The 27,423-nt window shown below is 41.3% G+C and overlaps 1 long non-coding RNA gene across 2 annotated transcripts in view; it reads right to left on the bottom strand.

Annotated features, from left to right (window-relative positions):
• Positions 1-622: 622 nt before the first annotated feature.
• The window catches only part of LOC120398803, a 42,138-nt gene continuing 15,337 nt past the window's right edge, over positions 623-27,423 (bottom strand). Inside the window, exons 2-5 of one of the 2 annotated variants that reach the window (XR_005594718.1) lie at positions 19,290-19,352; positions 16,139-16,203; positions 12,475-12,618; positions 623-927 (exon numbers count right to left, since the gene is read on the bottom strand). This is a non-coding gene — a long non-coding RNA (uncharacterized LOC120398803). Of the gene's footprint in view, positions 928-12,058; positions 12,200-12,474; positions 12,619-16,138; positions 16,204-19,289; positions 19,353-27,423 lie in introns of those variants that run through there. The other variant, XR_005594717.1, reaches the window with a different exon arrangement.

Genomic DNA, 27,423 nt, shown 5'->3' with positions numbered 1-27,423 from the left:
TGCACCTTGATATTTCTAATGAGCCTGTTTGTCAGCTGCCATACTATGAGACAGAGTTGATTCTGCATGGTACACAGGAGACACAAAACTTGGTCTCTTACAGAGACTGTGATTTTGTCCTTTCTTGCTTTGTTTCCCTTACGCTAAAAGCAAAGACTTTGCCAGACAAACATGGTTGCTTTCTGTGTATGGTAAAACAAATATTTGAAGAGGTGCAATGAAAATGTGATGGATAATGCCTGTTTCTGTCTTGCTTGCATTGTAAAAGCTAAAATTCCAAAAAATATAATACTGTAAACTTCTCATGAAATTCTAGTAAATTAGTATTTTTTAGAAGCCTAAATCACCAACTTGAATGTGTTCCCTCAGTAAAGCATTTCTTTGCATAGTGCATAACTTAGGTAAGACTTCCTTTGTGAAGCTGTTGACAATCAATATCCTTGATATGGATGCAATGCCTTCTAAATATGAATGTTAAAGCAGGTAGGAATGAATTAAAATGTATATTACAATAAGCACTGACAAAGATGAATGATGGTAACTCTTTTATCTATCAGTCCTCTCTCTGGATTATTCATACATTACTTTCACAATGTCTTATGCAGCAAGAATGTTTCAAGCTTTTCATACCATTCTGTCTGTCATCCTGTCACATTTTAATGTCAACACTGTGTTCATTAGGGACATTCTGCCCAGGGGGGTTGTCATTTTTTGTGTTTGTCAGTGAAGAGAGACATTCCACTATGTCCCTGCGTTTTTTGCATAGCATCACACTGACTTCAAGTTGCTGATTAACTGTGTTGTCATAATAAGCAGTAGACCTTAATAAGCAGTGCTCTTCTGTTGGGAATTATTCTTCTTTATTTTCATTGTGTTTAGTCACTTGCCCATTTGTGTTACACTTCTTCAGATGGTACAAACATAGGTCTGCATACAAACAAAAGGTGAACTGAATGAATCCCCCCATCATCATCATCAGTGACTCAAAATTTCACAACAATACAATCTTTAATTTAAGAACTGGGAGGGGAAATAAAATAAATGAATCAGAGAGCAAATGTAGTGAAGTTGACATGGCAACTGCAACACCTCTAATTAAAATTGAAGGCTAACTTGTATGTACCTCTTATTTAAGACACATTTAATAATGAATGAAAAAAACGAGAGTCTAACATTCTTTTTATTATGGTCATGATATCATTTACTGAGGGGTAACTTGTTAGTCTGACTTTCTAATGATGCCATTGACTCATGAATTATTTTAATTAACTTTTCTTTCTTAGCATTTGATTTCAGTGAAGTTTGTAACATTTTTCACCACATGAAATGCATTTTATGGTTGAAAAATTTCAAAGGACTGGGCAAAGTATCAATCATTCAAGATGTATGTGCATCTGTTGAATCTACAATACTGGTGTTCATACATACATATTGGATAATTGCACACTTTCATGTACTTGATTTGAACACATACTTTTTTGCACTTGCAAAGGCAAAATGTTGTCAGTGCGTTTTATGGCATCACTAGCGTTGGTTGAAAATTTTCCACTGAAACAGTTTGTCATGAAAAGGCTTTCTGCAGACAACTTCATGTTTTGTTTTGTTTTTTGGGGTCAAAACACTTAGATGCCTAAAAACCAAAATATTTAAGTTACAAACAAAATATTTTGGTCAACCCCCCTAAAATATGTTGATTTGGATGTGCTGCAGTGATGCTTCAGAAGTTGTAGTTTGGGTACTTTTCATGTGTCCATCTCATTTATGTGCCAAGCTCCCCAGCTGGACTTCATCTTCATGATACACCATAGCCAGGTACTCCCATGATGCATCACTTCCCCTCACTAAGAAGGAAGAATGTATACATGGGAAATGTTGTTCAATCAAGGAGCTCAGACTATAGAAGAGAATAGGAGTATGAAGCACAAACCGTAATTCCCACAAGTCACTACAGTACCATATCTCATTTGAAATATTCAATATTCAAGTTTTCATGGAAACCCCCCTTTTATAACCACTTCTAAGTACCACCACCCATTTACTGCACTTTGCACAATATAATGAAATTGAATATGCAAAGTATGACAGATATTGCAACCCCATGCAGTATTTTGGGGATCATTGTATTAAATTAACAGATGTTTGATTGTGTTCTACTCCATGGGGGAAGGTTATCATTACTCCAGCAACAAAAGACAGCGGGGAGTGATTAAGGTAAGTTGTTAAGACTGTAACCTACTCCAGAGAGGTCCTACTCTCTGGGGTGGTTAGAAAATACTTGTTCAAACAGGGGTTTCCATAGACCAAGAGACAAAAAAGAACTAGGGATATATAAAGGCTGAGTTAAACAGACTCAGGGTCTTTCTTTTGATTCAGCAAACAGAAAGGACCTTTCATTCTATGGGGACTCCAATTCCTACTCAAGGGTTGGACGGACATTAGCCTTCCAGTTTCCCCATGTTGAAGATGGGAAATTTCTGGTATGTTTATTAAGCATGTAGGAACTTTTATATGTTTTCTTTGTGATGCATTTATCTTGCTAAGAAAGAGCTGTGTGGTAACTTGTAACCAGTGGCATTACACTATTCATACACTTCAGAGAAAGCAATGCACAGGCACCAACGGTTAGGAGGACTGGCTTTCTGGGACTATCACAGTGTATGGCAGGGAGCTGTGCAGCCTGAAAGCCCACAGTCAGGAGGGAGAGAGACTCTGGTCTCCATCCAAGAGAGGTTATGGCTGGGAGTCTGAAGCCAGAAGTGGGTGCTCTCGAGGGAACACAGAAAAGGAATATAGGCACAGTTACCCTGCAACTGTCACACAGACAAGCAGTGTTTTAAAAAGAGCAGTCTAACAATTGGTACTATTGCCATCAATGATTTTTTGTTTTGGTGTATGGAAAAGAATAGATTTTTGATTAACTTAAGGGAAAGGATTTAAAATTTACAATCACACATTTATCAAAATACCCTCTTTTTTGTTAATTCATGTCTCCTTGTGTTAGCTAAAGAGCTTCCAACAACGCCTTCCCACCTCCATTCAAATAAACAATGGCATACCCATAACGTTCTTAGCAGCAGAGGAAAGTCATTTCTGTAAGACAAGTGCTACTTATCCTACAATACCAAGGCTCAGTCCCGTAAACACCCCAAAACCTGGTTTGGACCCTGATGCAACAAAACCACTTAAGCCTAACTTGAAGTTCAGTGGGATTTAGACCACTGTATATCTGCTTTCCTGAATCAGGGCCATAGAGACCTGAGGTTATGGAAGTATTCATTATAATAGCACCATGCACTACACTGGTTAGTGTTTGCAAAACTGTCCCCTTGTTCTTTAGTAATTGTTCTGGTAATGTGTGTCAAATTGTGTGGTTATAATTCATTAGTAGCCAATATTGTCTAACCTATACTGGTCAAATTTCTTCTTCCACAGAATGTGGTCCTTCCAAAAAAAAAAAAAAGGTTTGTCTTTATCTGCAGGCTCTATCAACAGGGTAAAAATGTTTTCTTATTCCCCCCAACACAGACAGTCCCAGGCCTAGATTTATTTAGATGGATTTGGCAGACATTTCATACTTTGTGTTTACTTTGACCATGATATATATCCCACATGGAGACCAGTTGGTTTGGGGATTAAGACCCTGATTCTGCAAAGATAAACACATGGGCATGGATCACTATGATGGGGTGGATAAACCCCACATGGGAGAAATAGGGGTGCAGGCACAACTCTAGGCCTGGAATGCCCTGCCTTGGCAGACCTAGTGGGCATGCTCCAGTTGGAGGGCGGCGGGGGGGGGGGGCTTAAAAGGAAGTTTCTTCAACACAGAATGGTGGCGATTGGAGAGAGAGCGACCTGCATTCGCTGCTATCGAGGGACCATATCCCCAGGGGGAGGACTGCTGCACAGGCCCCTCTTATGCTCCAGGAGTTGTAGCTGTCTTCATGGCTTGGCCATCCTGCTAGGTCACTGTGCATTTTCCTCCTTCCAGGGTATCAAAGTTTTATCAGCCTACCTATCTAGGTATTGTTCTCAGCAGTTTTCTAAGTCAAAGCTATGCCACTTCCACCAGTAACTGGTATGGTAACCCAGGCATGTCCAATACTCCAGATTCCAGCCCAGGGTTTCTACAGTCAGTGACCCAAGTCTGCACCATCTCAAACCTTGCTGTCATTTCCCTGAGCCTTTCCCTACTCCACCCTCTATTAAACTTTCATTCACCACCCTTCTGGGTAAACCGTTCCATCACATCTAGGATCCCAGGGCTTTCTACCCTCTCCCTAGTTTCCTCCTTTCCTTTTCTAAGCCCAGAGAAGGACTGAAGCTCCTTTTCTGGCCTTATACCAGTCCATTCTGCTCAGCTGCACTCCATCCTCAATTAGGGATTGCCTATGAAGCCTAGGGCCTTGTCTACACTTACCGGGGGTTCGACACGTGGTGGGTCCTAAATCGACCACCAATCACTCTCCCATCGATTACTGTACTCCACCTGAATGAGAAGCGCAAGGGGAATCAACGGGAGAGTGTCTCCAGTCAACATTGTGTAGTGTGGACCCCACAGTAAGTAGATCTAAGTATGTCGACTTCAGCTATGTTATTACGTAGCTGAAGTTGCGTAACTTAGCTCGATCTCCCCTCATAGTGTAGACAAGGCCTAACTCTCCCTCAGTTGCGGCTTATCCAGTTACTTAACCCTTTCCAGGCTATGGTGGGGTGAACACCCCATCACAATAATCTATATTTGGTTTAAAAATTTGCAATGCTTTAAAATATGTAAAACAGCATTTGCCAATGACAATGCTGATTTTTCGCATTTAAAAAATGCAGAAGAAGAATGGAAATTATGAAATGTTCATTGCATGATTAAAGCTGCCAGTTGTAAGTGTTCCAAAATCCTAAATTGGCCCCCCAAAATCATGAGACTGGCTTAGAAATCCTAAGAGTTATTTCAAATAAATTTTGAGTTCTTTTCTTTTACTATCTTTTTTTTAACCTTTAAAATCCACCTGAATTATATTTTTAAGCTTTATTCCTCTACCACAAAGACTAAATTGTACTTTGTTGAAATGGAAGCTGAAATTCTCTCATATCCACATGACTCCAGGTGCTGACGCTTTAAGAAAAAAACTCAAATGTCACACAACTTGGCACAAATGAAACATTTGTCAGTGAAACAAGAAGTTTTGCTCAGCTAGAAAAAATGAGCAATTTTCTTAAGATAATTAAGGAGTGAGTTGAATTGTACCTTTATGAACAGCTGTGTTTATTAGCTCCTGTGTACGCTAATGAGGAAATCAGATTACCCATGTTACTGTAAATAAATCTTGTAATGAAGAATAAGGATTAAGTTAAAGCTGGGAAAGAAACTAGTACTATGTTAGCCTTGAAAAAGCTAATTCTTGGCACCCTAGAGAGAATGGTTAAGTATTAAGAGATTTCATATGAAATAAAATTAAAGAACTGCAAATCACCGACAGGTATAACGATCAATGGACTGAGTATTGGTGTTTACATTCTGTTGTGTGAAATACTGCTGTCTTTCTAAGCAGATTGCAGGAGTTTCTACAACATGATTCTAGCTAATCAAAATCAAGTGGCTGTAGAACAGGAAAGAATAAGCAATAAAACTGATATATTTGAATTCAGCATTAAAATTCAACAATAATCCTTCACTCTGAGTGTGCCTCTATTTTAAGTAGTTCAATGCCATATAATTAATTTATTAGTAGCAATTAATGTACTGGTAGCAATACCCTTGAGCAAGGACTATAATTCAAGAGATCAGGCTTATTAAAAAAAATCACAGCATAGAATCATAGACTATCAGGGTTGGAAGGGACCTCAGGAGGTCATCTAGTCCAACCCCCTGTTCAAAGCAGGACCAATCCCCAACTAAATCATCCCAGCCAGGGCTTAGTCAAGCCTGACCGTAAAACCCTCTAAGGAAGGAGATTCCACCACTCCCTAGATAACGCATTCCAGTGCTTCACCACCCTCCTAGTGAAAAAGTTTTTCTTAATATCCAACCTAAACCTCCCTCACTGAAACTTGAGACCATTACTCCTTGTACTGTCATCTATTTAGAGTGACCAGATAGCAAGTGTGAAAAATAGGGACAGGGGGTAGGGGGTAATAGGAGCCCATATAAAAAAAAGCCCCAAATATCGGGACTGTCCCTATAAAATTGGAACATCTGGTCACCCTACATGATCTGCTGCCACTGAGAACTGTCTGATCCATCCTCTTTGGAACCCCCTTTCAGGTAGTTGAAAGCAGCTATCAAATCCCCCCCTCATTCTTCTCTTCTGCAGACTAAATAATCCCAGTTCCCTCAGTCTCTCATAAATCCAGCCCCCTAATCATTTTTGTTGCCCTTCACTGGACTCTTTCCAATTTTTCCATATCCTTCTTGTAGTGTGGGGCCCAAAACTGGACACAGTACTCCAGATGAGGTCTCACCAACGCTGAATAGAGGGGAATGATCACATCCCTCAATCTGCTGGCAGTGCTCCTACTTATACAGCCCAAAATGCTGGTAGCCTTCTTGGCAACAAGGGCACACGGTTGACTCATATCCAGCTTCTCGTCCACTGTAACCCCTAGATCCTTTTCTGCAGAACTGCTGCCTAGCCGTTCATTTCCTCGTCTGTAGCAGTGCATGGGATTCTTCCATCCTAAGTGCAGGACTCTGCACCTGTCCTTGTTGAACATCATCAGATTTATTTTGGCCCAATCCTCTAATTTGTCTGTATTCTATCCCTACCTTCCACTGTATCTACCTCTGCTCCCAATTTAGTGTCATCTGCAAACTTGCTGAGGGTGCAATCCACACCATTGAGATCGTTAATGAAGATATTGAACAAAACCGGCCCCAGGACTGACCCTTGGGGCACTCCGCTTGATACTGCAGCCAACTAGACTTGGAGCTATTGAGCACTACCTGTTGAGCCCGATGATCTAGCCAGCTTTCTATCCACCTTCTAGTCCCACCAAGTCTCTGTTATTCCAATCACATCATAGTTCCTTGACTGTGCCAGGACTTCCAGTTCTCCCTGCTTGTTTCCCAGGCTTCTTGCATTTGTGTATAGGCACTTAAGATAACTCGCTTGCATCTGTGTATAGGCATCTCCAGTTCTTTGCAGGAGAGGCCAACCTCATCCCAAATATCTTTAAGCAATAAGAGATGAACATGTCCAGCCAGGAGCTAGGATGGGCTTTGCTTTAAGAGCTGTTATACAAAGCTACTGTAGCATATGTACTGTAGTGCCTGATGAAACAATTAATTTGGTCCTTTTTGAAACTTCACTTTTCAATGAAGCACTTATATGCACGCGCAGACCTTTTGAATTTTTTGTGACAATTTGACACAGCTTGGGAAAGCAAGCTCTCCATTCATTAGAGAAATGCCACCCAGAGGGACCTTTCAAAAAGCTTTGTGCATTCCAGCTGGAAAAGGAGACTGAATGCATTCCATAGCCCTGCACTACAGATCTGTGATACTGTCATTATTAGTATCACAGAAAAAATTACTATTTCTTACTGTGCTGCCTTCTAGACCAATGTCACTGGGGAAATATCATGGGCTGCTTTATGGGCGGCTCTCCTATTTTATATGCAGTACATCATAAAGAACTTTATACCTGACAGGCTTTCTAGGGACACATTACTTTCCACCTAGTAAGATTCTCCTTTTTATTTCCTCTAAATGATAAAGTCTTTCCCCTATTTACCACTTTTGGGTCCATTTATAATTTAACAGTATCCTTGCTCTCTCCCATTTCAGAAAAGAGCCTCCCAGGGACGGCGTCCTTCCCTCCCCCTGCCCCACCCCATTTTCTTCTGCCCTAAAACCTGTGCAATTAACTTTTGTCACCTTAAAAGCCTTTCTCTCAGCACATTGCTCCAGCTGTTGAAGCATATGTAATTACATCCAACAGAACCTGTCCTGGGGCATGCTAGTTTCATACAATTTTTATATCACCTTTTTTCATTATTCAAGCAAAGTGAAAAATTTAGGGCAGCATGATTAGACTGAAATTGGAACTATTCAAGGTAATGTATTGTGTAAAAATGCAGGTTCTTTCCTTCCCCCCAATGAGTTCAAAATATGTTGTTAAAAAATTCAATCTGCTTGGCACACATACTGGTCCCATATTCCAGACTATCATCATTATGATTTTTCATGAGGCCACATTAGGGTTCATTAGTACTCTTATGGCTTGGGTTGTAGCTAAATTTGCTGAGAATAGAGTCAATGATTAATATCTCATTATAGGCCTATCTAAAATCTCTTCTGACTTTGCCAGTGAGAATCTGTGAAGACCAATTTGAAAAGTTAAGACTAGTCAGACAATTGTTATGCAAACACTTCCAGTAAGGTGCTTCTTCATTCTTAAGAATCCACAATTGCCAATCCAGCATAGTTGAATCAAACATGTGAATCAATTACCAGAGCTGGCAGTAAAAGGAATTTCCATTTTCTGGGGAATTCCGGGTTGTCAATGTTTCATTTTATTCTGCATCGGAATGAAATGTCAACATTGCTGGATTTCCAGCAAAATGGAACTCTCTCTTTCAGCACCTGCCAAGGAGCTCTCCAGCTTATGCACTGGTCAGTGCCCTATATCCCTGGTGGATAGGCAGGTGGCTAGCAGGAAAACAGGGAGGTAGGCAGGCCTTGCAGCTAGCCATCCCAATTGCCTGTCTTGTGATGGAATTAACACCTTCATAGGCAACCTGTGAATTCTGTAGAATCAGCATTTTCCGGAAAACTGCCATCAGAAAAATTTCAACCAAAAAAATAAACATGGTCGCTCTTTACATTTTTATCTTATTTCATTGTAATTTAGATATTCTTTCCCTTCCCTCACAAATTTCAATATAACCTTAATGCTCCACCTCTCCTAGGTTTCTAAAGAATGTCCTGTGGCAGGATGATCCCTATTCCAGCTCCTATTCTTTAACAACCAAAAAAAAAGCCTCAGGGCTGGTTTTGTCTGTTGAAAGTGAAGCAAGAAATTCCATGGTTAACTTACAGCGACTTTTGGCAATTCCAGGTAAAACCTATTGTGTGAGACACAATATGACCTGTATAGTAAAGCCCGTCAATGAAGTTAACACTTAACATTGGTGATTTTATGTTAGTGAATTTTTCAGTGCAGGGCTGGTTCAGACAAGTCTGGGGGCCATTTGACTGGTCTCTTAAATTTCAAATACATCTGAGTGTCAAGTGATTGCAAGACCTAGGAATCAGAAGGTGAGCTTTATCACCCAGCTGCCATTCCACACTATCTGGTGGCGTTTTAATTCCAAAATAGATGGAGAATAAGACAATGTGTCTCAAACTCTTGTATTTGTTTGTGGGTGGAGATTTCCTTAAAGAAGGGTGGGGGAACCTGTGTTGTGCACCTATAAAATTGTAAGATATCCCAGGAATCTCAAATCAGATCAGCATCACTGAATTCAACACTATACCATGTAGGAGCCTGAAAAACAAACATCACAGTAGTAGTTCAGACTGTTCCCGGTTTCAGTTGGGGAGAAAGGGCTGCCATGTTCTGGGAACCCATGCAGCGGCAAATTGACTATATGAGCTTGGCTCTGCAGTGGTGTATCTGAAAGAATGATTGGATAATCTATTTTATACCAAATACATAGGGTCAAAAGTGGGAGTTGGATGGGTGGCAGCGAGGCGGAGGGATAGAAAGCATTCGTATTAGGCTAGAATTCAAACAACAACATGAAAGTAAAAATAGGCAAGAGACTGAATTTAAAAGTGTTAGGGTTAGAAACGAAAGAAGAGAAAACAGGCTGGAATTAAAACAAACGTAAAAATTAAAAGATCAGCAAGGGTTAGAAACTGAAAATAGGAAAATAACATGAAAATAGGCCAGAGGTTAAGGAGAGAAAATAAGCAGCGTTTAAGGAATGAAAAGGGGAAAGTAGATGGAGTTAAAACAAAACAATAGAGACAAAATAGTCAGTGGCCATAAACTATTGGCAGGCGAGTGTGGAGTTCAGTAAATCTTAATGTGAAAATTATCTTGCATTGTACCCTTACTCCCTTTCCTCTTTGTCTGCACCTTGGCTAGTCAAATTGTTAGCTCCTAGGGGGGAAGGAATTGTGTGTGTGGGTAAGATACCCTAGTCCTAGCTAAGGCACTAAAAATACCAGAATGTAGTGATACTACAGCAACCAGCCGCTTCTCTTATGATTACCCCAGCCTGTCTGCTTACTAGTGCAGGTGGCTGGCCCCAAGAAATTTGGCAGAGATGGACAATTGCATTCCTAAGGTGGCCATTTACAACTGCCTGCAGCTGCATTTCCGTCTCTTCTAGTAGGGAAAGGAATCCCAACACCTGTTATGTTTTCTTCTCGTATTCCTCACGAGACTGGGACACTTTTAGAAGCAATCATTCCTAAGGGAAAGGGGAAGAGCAAAGGGCTGGTTTTTCGGTTGTCATGTGATCGCTGACCCAGTGATGAAAAGTGGCCATAAAGGCAGCAAATGTCCCCTGCCTGGGCATACTTGTAGCATAGGCTCCCCTGGCTGGTTTAGAGCCAGCTCCACCTGTACTGGTGGGGTCAAGGAAGCATTGCTGGAATGTTCTGGCTAGTCTCTGCTGCTGGAATGGCCCCTATGGCTGTTGCAGCTGAAGATAAGTTAAAGCAGCCCATAAACTGATCTACATTGTGGGGAGGACAGGACAGCCCCAGGATATGAAGAAACACGTGGGTGGCACAAAGCTATCTTTGCCTCCTACCTGGTTCTTGAGCCTGCTCCACTAGAACAGACAATCAGGGCCAACATATTTGAAGTGTCAACTTATGTTCATCCTCCAGAGGAGAAGACCGTTTCCTGTAAGGTGCTGGAAATACTTACAAGAAAAACTACCCTCAATAAGGATGGTAACATGGAGTGTCTCTCTGCTAAACTCACTGCAAGAGAGGGTCAGATCATTCCAATTGTAAAGGTCAAGTAGGTAAAGTTCAGATGAATATTGCAAAAACTAAAAATAAGGAAACTTTCTAGAATTCTAGCAGAGCAGCAACTTGAGTACTGAATGCAGCACAGCAAATACCAGCCCAGAATGTAAGAGAGCAGGGAATGAATGAAGGATCATATAGGACAGGAGTGGGCAAACTATGGCCCGCAGGCCACATCTGGCCCACGGGACCCTCCTGCCAGGTCGCTGAGCTCCTGGCCCAGGAAGCTAGCCCCGGGCCCCTCCTCTGCTGTTCCCCCACCCCCGCAGCCTCAGCGCGCCGCCCCATTGGCACAACACTCTGGACGGCTCGGCAGCAGAGTTGCAGAGCTGTGGCCTGAGCTGGTGCTTTGGGCGGCACAGCTGTAGTGCCGCCAGCCGCTGGTGCTCTGTGCTGCATGGTAAGGGGACAGGGAGCGGGGTGGGGGGTGGATAGAGGGCAGGGGATTTTGGGGGTGGTGGTCAGGGGGCGGGGGTGAGAATAGGGGTCAGGGCGGTCAGAAGGCGGGGAACAAGGGGGTTGGATGGGACAGGGGCCTGGGGGGGCAGTAAGGAATGAGAGGGGGGTTGGATGGGGCAGCAGGGGGCAGTCAGGAGTGGTGGATGGGGCAGGAGTACCAGGGGGGGGGCGACAGTAAATGGGCAGGGGTTGATGGGTCAGAAGTCCCAGGGGGGCATCAGGGGACAGGGAACAGGGGGGTTGGATGGGGAAGGAGTCCCGGGGGAGCCGTCAGGGGGTGAGAAGCAGGGGGATCGGATAGGAAGCAGGGATCGGGTCACACCTGGCTGTTTGGGGAGACACAGCCTCTCCTAACTGGCCCTCTATACAATTTTGGAAACCCAATGTGGCCCTCAGGCCAAAAGGTTTGCCCGCCCTGATATAGGAGCTCTTGATATAACTTATTCTATGGATATTTAAACCACAGATTACCCTAGCTAGATATACATGCTGATCCAAAATTCCAATCTATGTAGAAAGGTGCACAGAAGTGGTGTCCAAACTTTTCAGATTAAGGGCTGCACATTTCATTTAAAAACACATCAAAGAAACACAATCAGTACTTTGGGATGGATACTGCACTATTCCACTTTTTGTGCCACTCACACAGTGCAAAGGGAGAAGAGTCACTCACAAGTATCTTGCTGGGGTCCATTGCAGGTGTAAAATCTGCATAGCTAGCTCCTAAATCTCTCTCTCCCTGTAGCCCAGGCACTAGGGGCAAAAGGAGGGGGCAGTTATGTATCATTATAGACAAAATAAGTTTGCCCCACCTGGCTCATGCCTGAAAGAAACTATCGAAAGGGTTAAGCCAAGGGGAGGAGAGGGAGCACACATAAGGGAGAGGTTTCCACTGCTCACTACTCACAGGATTTGAGTTCTGCCATTCAGTCACAAAGAAGTGAATTCACAATGCTTAAGAGTTACAGCAGAGACACTTCTGGCCACAGTACTTTTCAAACAGATTGGGAGTGAAAAAGAAAACTTACAGATTTTAGGACATGGAATCAGGTAACACACTTCTGCAAAAGCTGACCTCAGCCAAACAGATGGCACATCTTGACAGTGATGTAGAAGCCAGAGTTTCTGCTTGATTACCATGATAACCATGGGAACTTTATCGCAGCTCTTTACTGTTTAAAAAAAATTGAATCTGTTTTAATATAATTTTAGTACTTTGAGGCTGGTTGTCATAAGTATCAGCTCAGCCAGATTCCTAAACTGGTGCAGAGAACTGCTGGATATTTTCCCCCTTTTTCTTCATCCTAGAAATACATTGTTCACAGGATTTTTCTTTTATTTGACTAATTGAATGCCCCTATCCTTATAGGCATACTCACAATCTCCTCTCCCCTGGAAGGAAGCACAAATATAAGGCTGCAGATAATACTTTTCTTGATTTTGAGCAATGGTAGAAGTGCTAGAGATTATAACCCTCAGGCAGCATATGATATTGTTCATTTATTGTATTTGAGGAAAACCTAATTATAGCTCTGTTTCATTTACATTGCCCAGTAATATTACACTATCTGACTGATGCACGAGCATCTTGGAAGACAGAATGAACTGCAAAAAGCTTGCTCAGGCTACAATTTAAAAGGTATGTGTGTCTTTTGTTTTGTATTGCTGATAAACTCATTAGGCCAAATTCAGATCTGGTGCAATACCATTGAAACCAATGGTATTCCACCCACATTATCCCAGGTTTGTAAACACCTGCCAAGATATTAAAAAAATATATAATTAAAAAGTTTGCAAAGGAGTCATCAATGATTAGTGGATAGAGCAACGGAACATGTGGGTCCTATTCCTTACTCTTCTACTGACCTGTGATGTGGCCTTGGGAAAGTCACTTCGCCTCTCTTTGGCTCCATTTCCCCTCTGGCCCTTTGTATGCCTTATATATTTAAACTGTAAACTCTTTGGGGTAGAGACTTTCTCCCACTGTGTCTTTATAGCAGTGATGGGCAACCTGCAGCCTGCGGGCTGCATGCGGCCCATCAGGGTAATCCGCTGGTGGGCTGCGAGACAGTTTGTTTACATTGACCATCCAAAGGCAGGGCTGCCCACAACTCCTAGTGGCCGCGGTTCACCGTTCCTGGCCAATGGGAGCTGTGGGAAGCGGCAGCCAGCACATTTTGTAAAAATCTTCCTATTAGACATTCTAAGGTCTTGGTTCAGCAAATGCTTAACTTTTAAGCACAAGTAGTCCCAATGAAGTCAAAATACTCAGGTGCTTAAAACTGAGCATGAACTTAAATGTTTTCCTTAATCACTGTCTGATCCAAAGTCCACTGACTTGTTCTGTGAACTTGGACAACTCACTTCAACTCATTGTGCCTCAGTTTATTCATCTGTAAAATTAATAACACCTACCTGTCCTGCCTCAGAGTGTGCTTAAATAATTGAGATTTATAAAAGAAGATCCTTGGATGAAAAATGCTATTACAATATTTTGCCATAGATTATGATTATTGTATGAACTACATTGCTGCTGCAAGGCCAATCAATCAATTCTAATTTTAAGAGAAGCAATTTTAGAGATTTTGACTGAAATATGATTCTGGGGATGAAAGGAAATTTTACTGTTAGATTTTATGACTTTTTTCCCCCCTACAACTGCTGCAACAAAGGTAAATAGCTATTCCAGACACATTCTATTAAATTGCTTCATATCCTGCTTTCCTGACATAAACTGATTCATTTACATAGGAGATTAACTGGCTAGAGAGAATGAGGGTACATCTACACTACCCGCCAGATCGACGGGTAGTGATCAATCTATTGGGGATTGATTTATTACGTCTAGTGTAGACATGATAAAATCAATCCCTGATCACTCTGCCGTTGACTCCAGAACTCCACCGTGGCAAGAGGCAGAAGTGGAGTCGATGGGGGAGCGGCAGCAGTCTACTCGCCACCGTCCTCACGACCAGGTAAATCCACCTAAGATACGCCGACTTCAGCTACGCTATTCACATAGGTGAAGCTGCTTATCTTAGGTCGACCCCCCTCCCTAGTGTAGACCTAGCCTGAGTTTGGTCCCATATGTCCTCTTAACTTCTTCTTTATATGGAATCTTTGGATCTAATCCTATAGCCATTACTCACACAAATGGAATGCTCTTGTGAATCAGTTTTTGAAGAGCTGAGCCTTAAGTAAGCATTCAGTATTTTACAGGTGACAGAGGCAATGGTATTGGCACATTTAAAAATGTAAATGCCTCTGAACTGGATAGATTTAAACAAGAATGGTTTTGCCTGAACCCAGTTAAAAACGCTCTGAATTATGAGCAGCCCAGCAAATGGTGAGGCAATCAAAGAAGCTTCTGAATTAATATTGATAATATAACTCTCAGGATTTTTGACAAGATAAGGTATCATGGGTAACCCCTCATCAGTCTTTATTGTTTGACAAGCACTCCACTGACTTGATTTCTTCTCTGCCACCTGAAATGGACCTATGTAAATATAATCAACAAGGTTTACATTTTTCAGCAAGAAAATTTATTTTGCCAATCATGGCTTCTACCTCTTTTCCCAATGGTTGCCTATACGCTGCTTCAAATAGCTTATTGACTAACCTAGAAAAAAAGATCATAAAGGGCCTTTCATCTATTGCTGAATTATGGTCACCCTGGTTCACCATTGCTCCATATTAAACAAACTAAATTAGGTGAGCCTTCATAGGCGATGCCAAAGTTCAAATCAAATGCTTTCCTTTCTGAGAAATGTATTAAAGTATAATGGCTTGATCATATTAAAAGACATATTTCAGTGACAAAAATCAGCATGAGCTAAGTCCTGATTCCTATTTTTTAAAGTGCCTTGGATGAGCCGAAGAAGCAATCTTGTAGTGCTTCAGACATATGAAGGGACAAATTTGGATAAAAGAGAGACACTGTGTCTTAATTTAGAGAAGCATCTGACCATATGTCAAAATAAGGGAAGGCAGGGAGCAGGCAATTGTTAACTTTCATCCTTTCCATGTTCTGTTTCTATGATGTCTGGAGTTATGGCTCATGTAAATGTCAGCTGAGTGAAGAATTTAGTGGTAACAACAAACAAAATGGGAGTGTTATGACACCAGTGTGTTGTTATTTTCCAAAGTTAATTCTTTTTATTACTCAAATCCACCAAACATTGTGATCTTGGTCCTCTCGGTTTTTAGCATCCTTCTCCTAACACTTCTTTTTGTAGGTCACATATAATTCATAATACCTTTGGCTGCTGAGAAAAAGCAGGCCAGATATGCTTCCAGAGAGGATCTCTTATATGGTAGCAGAGAACTATTTCATCTGCTGAGACATTCTGATATACACATATAGAAGTTTCACTTGACTTTCATATTCAACTGAAAACAATGCTATTGTGCGCTATTATTTTGTGCGCCTTTTTCATATATTTGGATTATTCCTTGCTTTGTGTTTTCTAATATCACCACATTAATAAGACTGTCTTCTTACTATAGGATATTAAAATAAAACATTTTACTAACACATTGTTTATAATCTTACAGAATAACAATTTAAAAAGAAATTTTGGAATATTGCTTTGAAATTATAATTATACAAATAAAACAGAATGATCAATGTGATAAAAGCAACATCATGCAGTAATATAATAACTGGGTCAGTATCCTGAATGGACTTACTTCAGTTCCCTTAAATTCTGTGAAAGGCAGCCACTTCACTGTGGATGGTTGTTCAACTGCTTTATCTGTTACAGTAAAAAGATGAAATACAAATATGGACTTGAATTTCTCTGAAGGTTTCTGCATAGGGAAACTATAATTTAGGAAGTTAGTTATGTCCATGAAACATCCCTTTCTTCTCTATAGTAGGTACCAGATGTTGCTTTCTACAGCCCCAGCTGGTTGAGGATTATCACTAATTGAAAGATTGACATACAGTTCAAGGAGTCTGCAGTTGTACCCTCCCTCCAGAAATGTAAATTAGGGATTTAGACTGTAGTTCACTATGTGTTAGTGTTTTCATACGGGAAAAATCAATGCAGTCACAACTTCCTAGAAAATGCTACTTAATGGGAAGAAAAAAGTCTTTGAATTTGCTTTATATAGCTCACATATTTAATCTGAATTTGCACAGTTTTGCTTTACCTACACAAGGACCACTTTTACTCTAGATAACTTAAAATTGAGCAAAACAAATACATATAAAACCTTTCAGCAAGAGAAATCAGTTTCTCTCTGTTACCCTAACACCCTCCATCTCTCACACAACCCAAAACCCTGGTTAGAATCCCTGCATGGATCATCTAGAACTTGTAGCGTCACTCTCTCCCCATGTTATTACAGATGCTTCTGGAGATCTGAGGGTTTTCATTGTACTAGATTCAAAATGCTGTTGTTTGCTTTCCACATAAAAACAATTGTTTATGAAAGCATGAACAGTTTCTAAAAGAACTGTTTTTAAAGAACCAATCAGAAGCAAGCTAACCAGCATGGGCAGTTATGACCCTAAAGATGATGCGATGCAACAGATGTGATCTTTACTTTTATAGCAGTTGGCCACAAGCTATCCTGATTTATCCTACATGAAACCCCATGGATGTGTAGTATTTCATATTTGCTGAAAAGGGTTCAGAGAAACTGACTGCCAAATTTAGAATTAGGAAAGAATTTTGCTCCAAACCATGTTGACCTAGGAATTTAATCTTCTGTAAGACACCAAACAGAGAGAACTAACAGGGATATGGGACTTTAGACTAGATTTTTTTTTTCAATTCAGAGTAGGGTCTCATCAATATGCTAAAAAAAGAGACACAGCTCTGTCAATTGCCTCATATACCCTGCAGGCTTCTGTGCTAGAGGAAAGCTTGAATAATGGTGGGGCTAGCTTATCTTCAACCTTGGAGGCAGGTGCCTTGCTTTTAGATAGAAGGAAGCTAGATTAGAAAGTCTGCTCTTTCTTTGCATCTCCATTTATTGGAGACATTTATCCATTTGGGAGGGAGTCAGATTCAGAACTGTGGCATGGCTTTTCCTTTTGCCCTTCTATTGTAAGTCATACAAAGTATTATTTTGTTTCTAGTCTCTCTTTTATGGGAAGACCTTGCACAGCAATATGTTCCTTGTAGCCAGAAAAGCTATTTTAATTTTCTCTTCACAGCACTCTTAGCTGGGCTGCTGTTGGGCTGCTCTCTTACTTGCTGCCTCTTCAGAAATTAGTAGCAACCATTGGTCACTGGTTCCTAGTGTGCTTGTTGTGTACTCTTCACATTTCCTCTCTATACTTTGAAGAGGAAAACTTGCTTTCAGTTCTTTCTCCCGTTTTTTTTTTGATCACCTAAATTAATAGTGTTGGCCATACCTATATTTGAAACTTATTCCTCGAGGTATCTACATTCACACCCCATGTACATCTCAATACTACCACCATTGTGTTTGAAGTTAGCAGACTACTGAGTTGCAGTCGGTCCTGAAATCCATCTCAGTTGTGTGTCCTTGATTTTTAAAAAGGCATTTAAAGCTTTCCTGCTCTCTCTCTCCCTCAGCATGTTTACTAAATTACCCCCTTGTTCCTTATATTTATTACCTTCCCTTTTTAAAAGTGGACCTCATTTGTTTTTATATGTTTGTGTTTTACCAGGGTGATATTTTATTTAGTTAAAGTTGCAACCAGCTTCCATTATAAAGACTTATAAAGCACCATCACTTTGGCTTGGCCTGAAAATTGCCAGATTTATTTTGAAGGAAACGGAGAGTCTCTGCAAAGTTTAAAGACAGGAGAAGCTACATTTGACTTGTAGGATGTTAGTGAATTACTCTAATTTGAATTTTTGACTTACTATTCTTTGTTTCCCTCTACCTAAAACAGACTGCTTACTATAGCGTCAAACTTTCCATCTGCCTCCTGTCAATTACATTTGAAGAAAATAGTGTGCAACTATGTGGAGAATGAGAATTGAGTGGATTTTTTTATAGATATCATAAGCAGCTCAGTATACCCGTGTGATAATATCCTTACTGGAGGCATAGAATTAATTCAAAAGCTGTCATAAGAGGTAAACCAACAGGAAATGAAACTATTGCAAGGTTAAGGTGCTATCATAGGGAATCCCAGTGGTCCTTGGGGAAAGAATGAGGAAGTTAATGCCTGGCTTTAGCTAATCTGATAGTATGCTTCCCAAATCTGAATTTAGGATATGTTGCGTGTCAGAGTTAATGATGACTCAAGATAGTCGAATGACAGACTGCTTACTATAGTTTTAGTATATTAGAATATTACTATAGCTTTAGGATATCCGCTTCTGATTATCAATCAGAGATTAGTACTGCACTATACAGAAAGAATAGCTACATTACCATCCTTTGAAGTACAATAAAGAGCTGGCTCTGTGCCTCTTTTTCACTGCAACTGGAGAGATGCTCAGTTTCATTCCGCAACTAAGTTCCAATACCAGTGTCATTATATAGGATTTTCAAACAAAGAGACCCTCTTTGGCAAAAGAAGCATATGTTCTGATGTCATTTCTGTACATTCTCATTACCTGATTTATGTGTGGAGGCATAATTATTTACAGATGAGAGGACTAAGAATTTTTCAAGATAATATCTTCCCCATAGTCATTCTTCCCTATGTGCTGTAACAATTATTCCTTGTCAGTTTTCTGGGTTTATATGTGCTTATGTAAGCATTATATAGCTAGCTAACTAGGTAGAAATAGATATGTAATAATTTTAAGGGGATGATTCCCAAGAATCTCAAGTTTTATACACATGGACATGCCATGGATTACTAGAAACAGTCTAACACACAGAATTCCTGAATAGGGTTACTTACCAGTCAAGGAGCAGTGTTCTTGCCATAGAATTCAATGTAGCCTTCGTTACTATCCTGAAGATTCTAATGAATAGTTGATATATAAATGAATCAAATATACAAAAAGAAAAGGACTAAAAGGGTTAATATTTACTAACAGATACTAGCATATGCCCCCTTGTTGCTATGGTTAGTCAATACTTAGCTAATCATTTGTATGAGGCTATAGTTAGTGCATGAATGTGAGATTTATACTGCTTTAGTAATACAAGTAATAGACAAAATAAAATCAATACAACAAAACCTAACACTGCTTACAAAATAACTAGGGCTGAAATGTAACTTCTATTCATGTATGAGAAAAAGAAGATTAAAATCTTCATCATGTACTAGAAGATCTTCTAGAGCAGTAGTGGGCACTTCCACATTTTCATGTTCTCTATTTTTATATATATCTTCTTACTATATTTTCCATTCTGTGCTTCTGATGAAGTGGGCTGTAGCCCACGAAAGCTTATGCTCAAATAATTTTTTTAGTCTCTAAGGTTCCACAAGTACTCTGGTTCTTTTTGCGGATACAGACTAACATGGCTGCTACTCTGAAACCATTCTTGAGAGAGACACTGCAGGGAAAAAAACACCCCCAACAGTCTGTTCCACAACCAACTGCTCAACAAGGCTAAGTATGGTAACACACACAACAACAGCCTTGCTCATGTGGGAGGCATACATCACATTTTTAAACCCAATCAACTTCCCTACTGCTAGAACATGCTCCTCCACAGAGGCAGTCGGGAGGTAAAATCCACAATCCATGGCCATAGGTCAAACCCTCAGAACCCACAATAAACTGAGGTCTCTGTCCCCCTGGGGTGGCCAGCCCAGCCCAGAGAGAGAGACAAAAGCCTGCTAAAACAAAAGAAATCCTGAAATTAAACCCACAACAAACCATAAAACTATACAGACACACACAACACCCCCCCCAAATCTCATTTTCCTCACAGAAAGAAACAGAGAACATCAAAGCACACCCTTTCTCAGCCTGACTCCCACAATCCTGAGAGAAGGAGACCGAGAGATGAAACACCTTTATTCACATAAAATCGCGGTAAAAGCTATTAATTATAACATTACAGTATATACACAAAAAGATGAATTAAATAAAGCGAAACTTGTCTTAAGCAAACATTAAGCATGGATCACGAAAGCATCGTCATCACCAAGTTCACTCAAAATATTGTTAGAACACCAAGTCAACCGAAAAGTGTCCAGGTTGTAAGTCAATTTATAAAAAGTGCAGTCAATCTGCAGCTTGACCACAAAATCAGTGCTCAGAACACCTCTAGAACATTACACTGCTCTACCCTGGCCATACTGTTCTGATGATATTTCAAAATGGCTAGTTTTACATGACTGAGCAAAAAGTTAGTCAGGCAGGAAACTGTCTGAATGCAAGCACTGTATCTCACTTGATACAGGATACAAGCAGGGGCTTGGAGAAAACCAGTCCCAAATGGCTGAAAAGCTGCTGCAAAAAACCACAAAGAGGAATGAAATGGGAGCGATGTAGGGGAAAAATGAAACACTGTGTATGAAGCTGAACAAAAGCGGCACTGCACAGACACCCCAGGGTCATATGGTGCACAAAATGATTGGTTCCTGCAATCCTGTGCAGGACCCTCCACTGCAAGTCACAGGATTGATTGGGAAGGGTAGGTTTGTACAATGTCACCCAGGCTGGGGACACAGAGTCACCCAGAGGCAGAGGCATCCTCCAGGCTATATCCTGGAGATCCTAAAGGGTGGCTTAATGCCATACCTTGACACACATACCACCATACAGCTACTTCTTGGTCATGGTTTCAAAAGGAACATTCACCAAACCCTTCTAGGACAATCATCTACCTGGATTCCCCCTTGGAAGAACAAGCCCTGCAAAAACTTTCTGCAAAGTTTCTGAACAGCCTGCTGAGGAAGTGCTGCCTGGAATTCAGAGAAGACCTTATCCAAAATACTCAGAAATCGGATCCTGGTCTGAACAACAAGAGCTGTCACTGACTTCTAGCTTGGCCATCTAAGAACAATCAGGTGAGACAGCTTGGTCAATCCAGCCTGAGTTAAAGCAGGAAAAGTGGGTTAAAAACCAGCTTCTCTTCCAAGATCCATAAACTAGAAAATGCCTGGACCAGTTGCACACTTCACAGAAGTTGCCAGGCATTAAAAAGACCATTATCAAATGGAGGCAAATCTAGACTCTGTGCCCACAAAAATAGGTGAGAGTCAAAACTCCTCTCCCCACAGCATGATGGAAGAGAGAAGGCAATGAGTTCCCAGGCCATCAGGGAATCAGAGAATGACAACCACTGAGCAGACCGGAGGTGAAAGGCCACCACTTTGCTGAATAAACCAATGAGCTACAGACCTCTCCATCTAATGGCAAGAACAGCAAAGCAGGGTGCAACCAGCGGTGACTATTAAAAAAATGAATCCGAGGTCCAAAAGGGTGTGTTGGGGGGTGTCCAGACACACTAGCCACTGCCACACCATTGATGCCATAAGGTTGTTGGTGATTAGAACTTGTCCCTGAAAATGGAGTCCAGGAAGGAGCTAGATGCCACTTCTGCAGGTGGCCTTGCATCTTCGCCTCAGCTCCCTCTCAGTTCCTTGGCATATATTTGTTCAGATCCAAAAAAGACCCTTCCCAATACCACAATCCCAGAGGTGCCCCACTGCAACTGTTGGGGTAACGAAGGTGGGACCACTACACTGCCAGGAGCTCAGTAAGATCGAATTGCTCTTAGCCCAGTTAATGAGGGCAGAGAAGACACCTGCTCATACAAAGTACCTGCACATCACTGTCAGACATGAGAAAAACTGAGATATCATTGGCATCTGCCATCAGACAAACTGGGAAAGCATCCAGCTCTCCTGAAACAGAAAGGCCAGTCTGACAGCTTCTGAGGATGTACAGAAATGGTTCCGAACTAAGAGCATGCAGCATTCCAGACACAGCACATCCCCGACAAATGCCTCTGGAGACTGGGAAGTGGTGGCTAAGCCCTTCATTAATCTTTAGGCATTAAAAACAGGTAAAACAGAATTCTGTAAAAAGAAACAGCTGCTTTCCAGATCTCAGGAGGGTCAGCTATCAGATGGCCATCCAGCAGCAGTAGGTAAAAAAAAAAATCTGCTGACAGTTCATAGACTCTCTCTCCAACCCAAAAAGGAACTTTGTGGGAATGTCAGTTTCATGCAGCTGAGTAAAATGGGCCCAAACTAGGGCTCTTTGTACCTTCTCTTCCAACAAACATCTCAGGAGCCAGCACTTTGCAGTTAAGGTTTTCTGAGTCTGCACTGGGTTTTTCACAGGATTGCCACAAAGGCCCAAGATGTCTTGTTCCAGGGCACTCATGGCCTGATGCAAAGACCACATGGAAGACCTGGTATACTGCTGGCAGAACAGTTGGATCTCAACCTTTCTGACATCCTACCACCGTCTCAGGGACTCATACCAGGGCTTGTGCTGCCACCAAAACTCCCAAAACACAGGAAATTTCTGGGTGAAATTCAAGTCCTGTAATAATATGGCATTGAAGTGCCAGTTGGAAGCACAGGCAGAAAGAAGGAGAGATACACTGACAGAAATATAGTAATGATCAGACAAATGAGTGGGAGAAATGGAAGACTGAACAAACATATTCACATAAGCCTTCAGGGTATAAAAGTGATCCAATCTAGCCCGAGACCTGGTTGGGAGTAGCTGTCAGACAAGAGTACTGCCTGATGGTGGGGTGAGAGAATCTCCAAATATATACTAGCCCAAAAGTCTGCAGGAGACTATACAGTTCCCTGCCTAACTGAGGGTGTGGATCCTCATGGTTCCTGTCTAAAACATAATCTATAATGCAATTGAAATTCCCTCTCAGGACAATAGTAGTGTCAGGGTAACAGCCAAGGACAAGTGTCTGTAGAAAGGAAATATGATCTCATCCCAGAGTAGGGGCAAACACAGTAAAGAGATTAAAAACAATGTTGCCAATACATATTTCCATCTGGAGGGGCAGGCCCTTCTTCACAGAAAAGATTCTGTACCCCTACATCTAGGGAAAAGAGAACAGCTACACCAGCAATGACGTTGGAGCCATGGCTCAAGAAAGCTTCCCATACTTTCAATTGGTTCCCCAATCATCAGTGTCTGAGTGTGTCTCTTGCAAAATCAGCCTGTTTTTGTCTGAGAAATTCAGAGTTGTGCTGTTTTATGACCATCTTGGCATCCATTAATACTTAGAGAGCCAAAGTTGAGCAGCACCATAGAGACTAGCAGGAGAAAGCCAAGCAGCAGAGAGAAACAATGAAAAATGGAAGTATTTTGAACAAAATGAGCCAGGGGGAGGCCTATATATCTTGAACATTCCCTGCATGCTGCCTCAACCACTTTTTGAGATGGAAATGTTTCCTACAATCAACCCAGGTATCTCTCAAGACAAGGGCAGCAGAGTGAAGAAAGCACCATAAATCAAGAAATAGTTCCCATTTCCCTTGTGGTGCTATCCAAAAAGTCACTAATCTCCTTCACACTGTACCCACCCTTCCTTTATAGCTGACTGGCTGAGACATCAGGAACCAGTGAGGAGTCAGAGAGCATCATCGTCCCCTTATTCTCCCTCAGACTCCCCAGCTCAGAAGAACATTGAGCCACCATTGCAACATTCTCATCAGTCTTGAAGGAGAGAGATCCAGTGGGAGCAGCTGGCATATTTATTTTCCAAAGAGGGGTAGGTAGTGCAGCCCCAGGCTGGGACCCAGCAACATCACTGCAGCAAGAGCAAGGTTCATCATACAGGAAACATTGCAAGTTTTCAGAGGTAGCAAATACTGTATAATCTGGCCCATCTATGTCGTGCTTTACAACCAAGTTAACGGGATGGTCAGGGTTAGTTAGAACCAAATAAACCTGGTGCTGGAATGACCTAACGTGACTCCCATTCACATTCTTTCAGCCAAACAGAATCATCCCAACAGAAGAAACTACCTTCCCATAATGGGAGAGCTCAGACACCAGAGTCTCCTTGTGAAGGAAATGGAGACATCGGAAAAAACTACTTTAGCAGAAGAAAGAAACCAAGGAAAAACTTGAACAAAAGACTCCTTGATCCAGAGTCCCTCCTGTACAAATAATTCACAAAGAGTTTCCTTGGCCTATACCAGGGAAACTGGTTTAGATTTACTTGTTTGAGAGGCAGAGTTTCTATTGGCACAGTCAACAACTTTATTTGTGCTCAGAAGCACATCCTCCACAGTGCAAGAGACAGCAGGTACACACCAAACCCCATGCTTGTGGGTCAAACCATCTGAAGTGGACCCCATGGAGTAACTCCCTCACCACCCTGCATGGAAAAAAGGGGGGAAACAACAACACCCCTAAAACCAAACTATCAGAAACGCAACCAGTGCACACAGCACATGCCAAACACAGCCTCACTCTCAGAAATGAGTGACTGTATGAGAGAGAGCACACCATGCCAGAATAATAGCCAATAGCCCACTGGTCAGGTCACTTATCTTGCATACAGGAGAGCCAAGTTCACGTCACTGCTTTCACTGATTCAAGGGACTGTTAGCTATTTTGGGGTCTCTCTCTCTCTGACCAGCAATTCCATCCTGGGCCTCAGAAACAACATTTTTTTTTTGTTAAAACCAGTATGTTTCCATGGAAAGATTTGGTTTCAACAAATCGGCATGTTCCAACCAAAGTTTCATTACTAACCAGCTCTAATAAATAATACTTTGTTTTGAAGCAGCTGTTTCTGAGTCATTTTAATCAGCCATTGTCATGGGCTCTTGGAAAAGGGCTTTCAGGTGCAAACTCATGAAGGTCTGTCATGTTAACAGCTGGGGAAATGGTGTGTGTGTGGCCCAAAGGGCCTCTCTAGGAGGGGTTGAACCTCATAGTGCCACCCTTGCAAGTGGTGCTGGAGCCAGGCCTGTCACCTGAGGGGGTGCACTTGAGAGGGACAAAAAGGAGTCTCAGGAACAGCTCCCCCAGTGACTGTGACAAGTTATGTAAAGCTAACAATGACTTTTGCTGTGGACAGTTTGGAGCCCAGTTGTCTCTATGGAAGCTTTTTGCCATTTACTTCCTTGGAAGTAGAACAACTTTGTGTGTGAACATGTTGCCTTCTTTTAGACTGTAATAACTTCAAGTGCTCTCTAAGGAGACATGCAGTAGGAACAATCAAGTCTGAAGACAATTTTATTGGAGTTATTTTATTATGTTTATCATGTCTGAGTCCATCATTTGATACCTTGCAGGGAGGAATGGGGATAACAATCCTTCTTTCCTTGCACCCGTTTACCTGTCCTGTCTATTTAGATTGCAAAGTCTTTGAGTTATGGACCATCTCTTCTTATAGACAGTACCTAGAAAAATGAGGGCCCAGTCTCAGCTGGAGCACCAGGCACCACTGACATACAAATACAAAATTATTTTTAAAAAATGGTATCTAAAACACATGGCCATTGAAAATCAATCCAGTATATTTTTGTTCTGTTTGTTTTTACTGCACCCTGCTAGTGTCTATTGGCAAAATTAAAGCTATATATGTCCATATGTCGTACCAAGGTTACATGGCACTGCAAGAGGATAAGAGCATCAAATAGCCACTGTGCATGTATACCTCAGATAAATCAAACCATGATAAATTTAACATGTGATTACTCCACCACAGCGCCCAGCAAAGCTCTATAAATCCAGTATATGGAATCATAAACAGTATTTAATTAAATAATAGCTCAGTGTCTGGAGAAGGCGAGACCTATCTGTTTACTGTGTCTTTTTTCTTCTGGATGACAATGCAAATTCAGCCTACATAGAATACTGCTAATATGTATCCTGTTCTAAATTAAATAAAAACAGTGGTTGATCCATTAAATTCATGGACTTAAACCTCCAAACTACTTTATATTTTGGAAATGTACTTTTACATATTCATATTTCTGTTGGATCTCTCTCAGGAGAAGAACCCTTTCTTTGTGCCCTAGTAACTTGCTACTGGAAAGGCTTAGAGAATTTGGTTGTTTTTTTCTGCAGGGTTCTCGAGTTGTGCAATTAAATGAAGACATTGAAATCATACCCTAGGCTTTTATTTCAGGCTCAGAATGCAATATAAACATTCTATTGAATATTGCTGCAATGCAGAGCTACTAATTTAGATTCTACCAAGAACAAAAATTATTGTGTTGTGATTTGCTACAGCAACGTGATGTAAAAATTAAATAGCTGCCTTTTCTATCATTTACAAAACAAATAAAAAGTTCAGAGTTTGTAGTTTGCTTAGTATATTAACCTATGGACTTCAGTATTATAAACTGAAAATACGGATCAACTCTGACACTTAATTTTCACAGGACAAATAACATTTGAATTAAATATTTAAGGAATCTGAGGGAAATCGATACTGTTTATAGAACTAGTAAAGCTTAGTTTGGATGGATGCTAAATCTTAAACCTTTTGTTTGTAAATTCTTATGAGGAAAGTCTTTAAGACAAACTCAGCTCTTGGAGTTTTGTTCTTGTCTGCGTGACTCCAGCTGAGAAAGGAACAAGAGTGGGATTTTTGTTTGTTCATTTTTTTTAAGTGGTGGAACTGAAACCGGCCTAATATGTGTTATAGATTTTCTGTCAACAAATTATTATTACTGGTATTGCCTCCCTTACTTCTGCGCTGCTGCTGGCAGGGCACTGCCTTCAGAGCTGGGCACCTGGCCAACAGCCACCGCTCTCCAGCTGCCCAGCTCTGAATGCAGATTGGCCGCCAGCAGCGGCGCAGGGGTAAGGGTGGCAATACTGCCACCCCCTTAGAATGGCCTTGTGACCCCCCCCCGGCAACTTCCTTTTGGATCAGGACCCCCAATTTGAGAAACGCTGTTTTCCCTGCAAAATCTGTATAGTACAGGGTAAAAGCACATAAAAGACCAGATTTCATCAGGGGAGACCAGATTTCACGGCCATGAATTAGATAGGGTGCTACTCATAGTGGACTCTGTACGCTTCCATTGGAACTCTGTACCCGCAGCAGCTGGCAGTCTCCTTTTGTTCAGGTGACAGGGGCCTATCATTTAGAACAGTGGTTCTCTGAGCTGGTCCGCCGCTTGT

This window comes from Mauremys reevesii, linkage group 2 (genome assembly GCF_016161935.1).
Source record: "Mauremys reevesii isolate NIE-2019 linkage group 2, ASM1616193v1, whole genome shotgun sequence".
Lineage (NCBI taxonomy): Eukaryota > Metazoa > Chordata > Testudines > Geoemydidae > Mauremys > Mauremys reevesii.
Note: the sequence above shows the minus strand (reverse complement) of the source record. Positions and strands in the feature narration are given on the sequence as shown.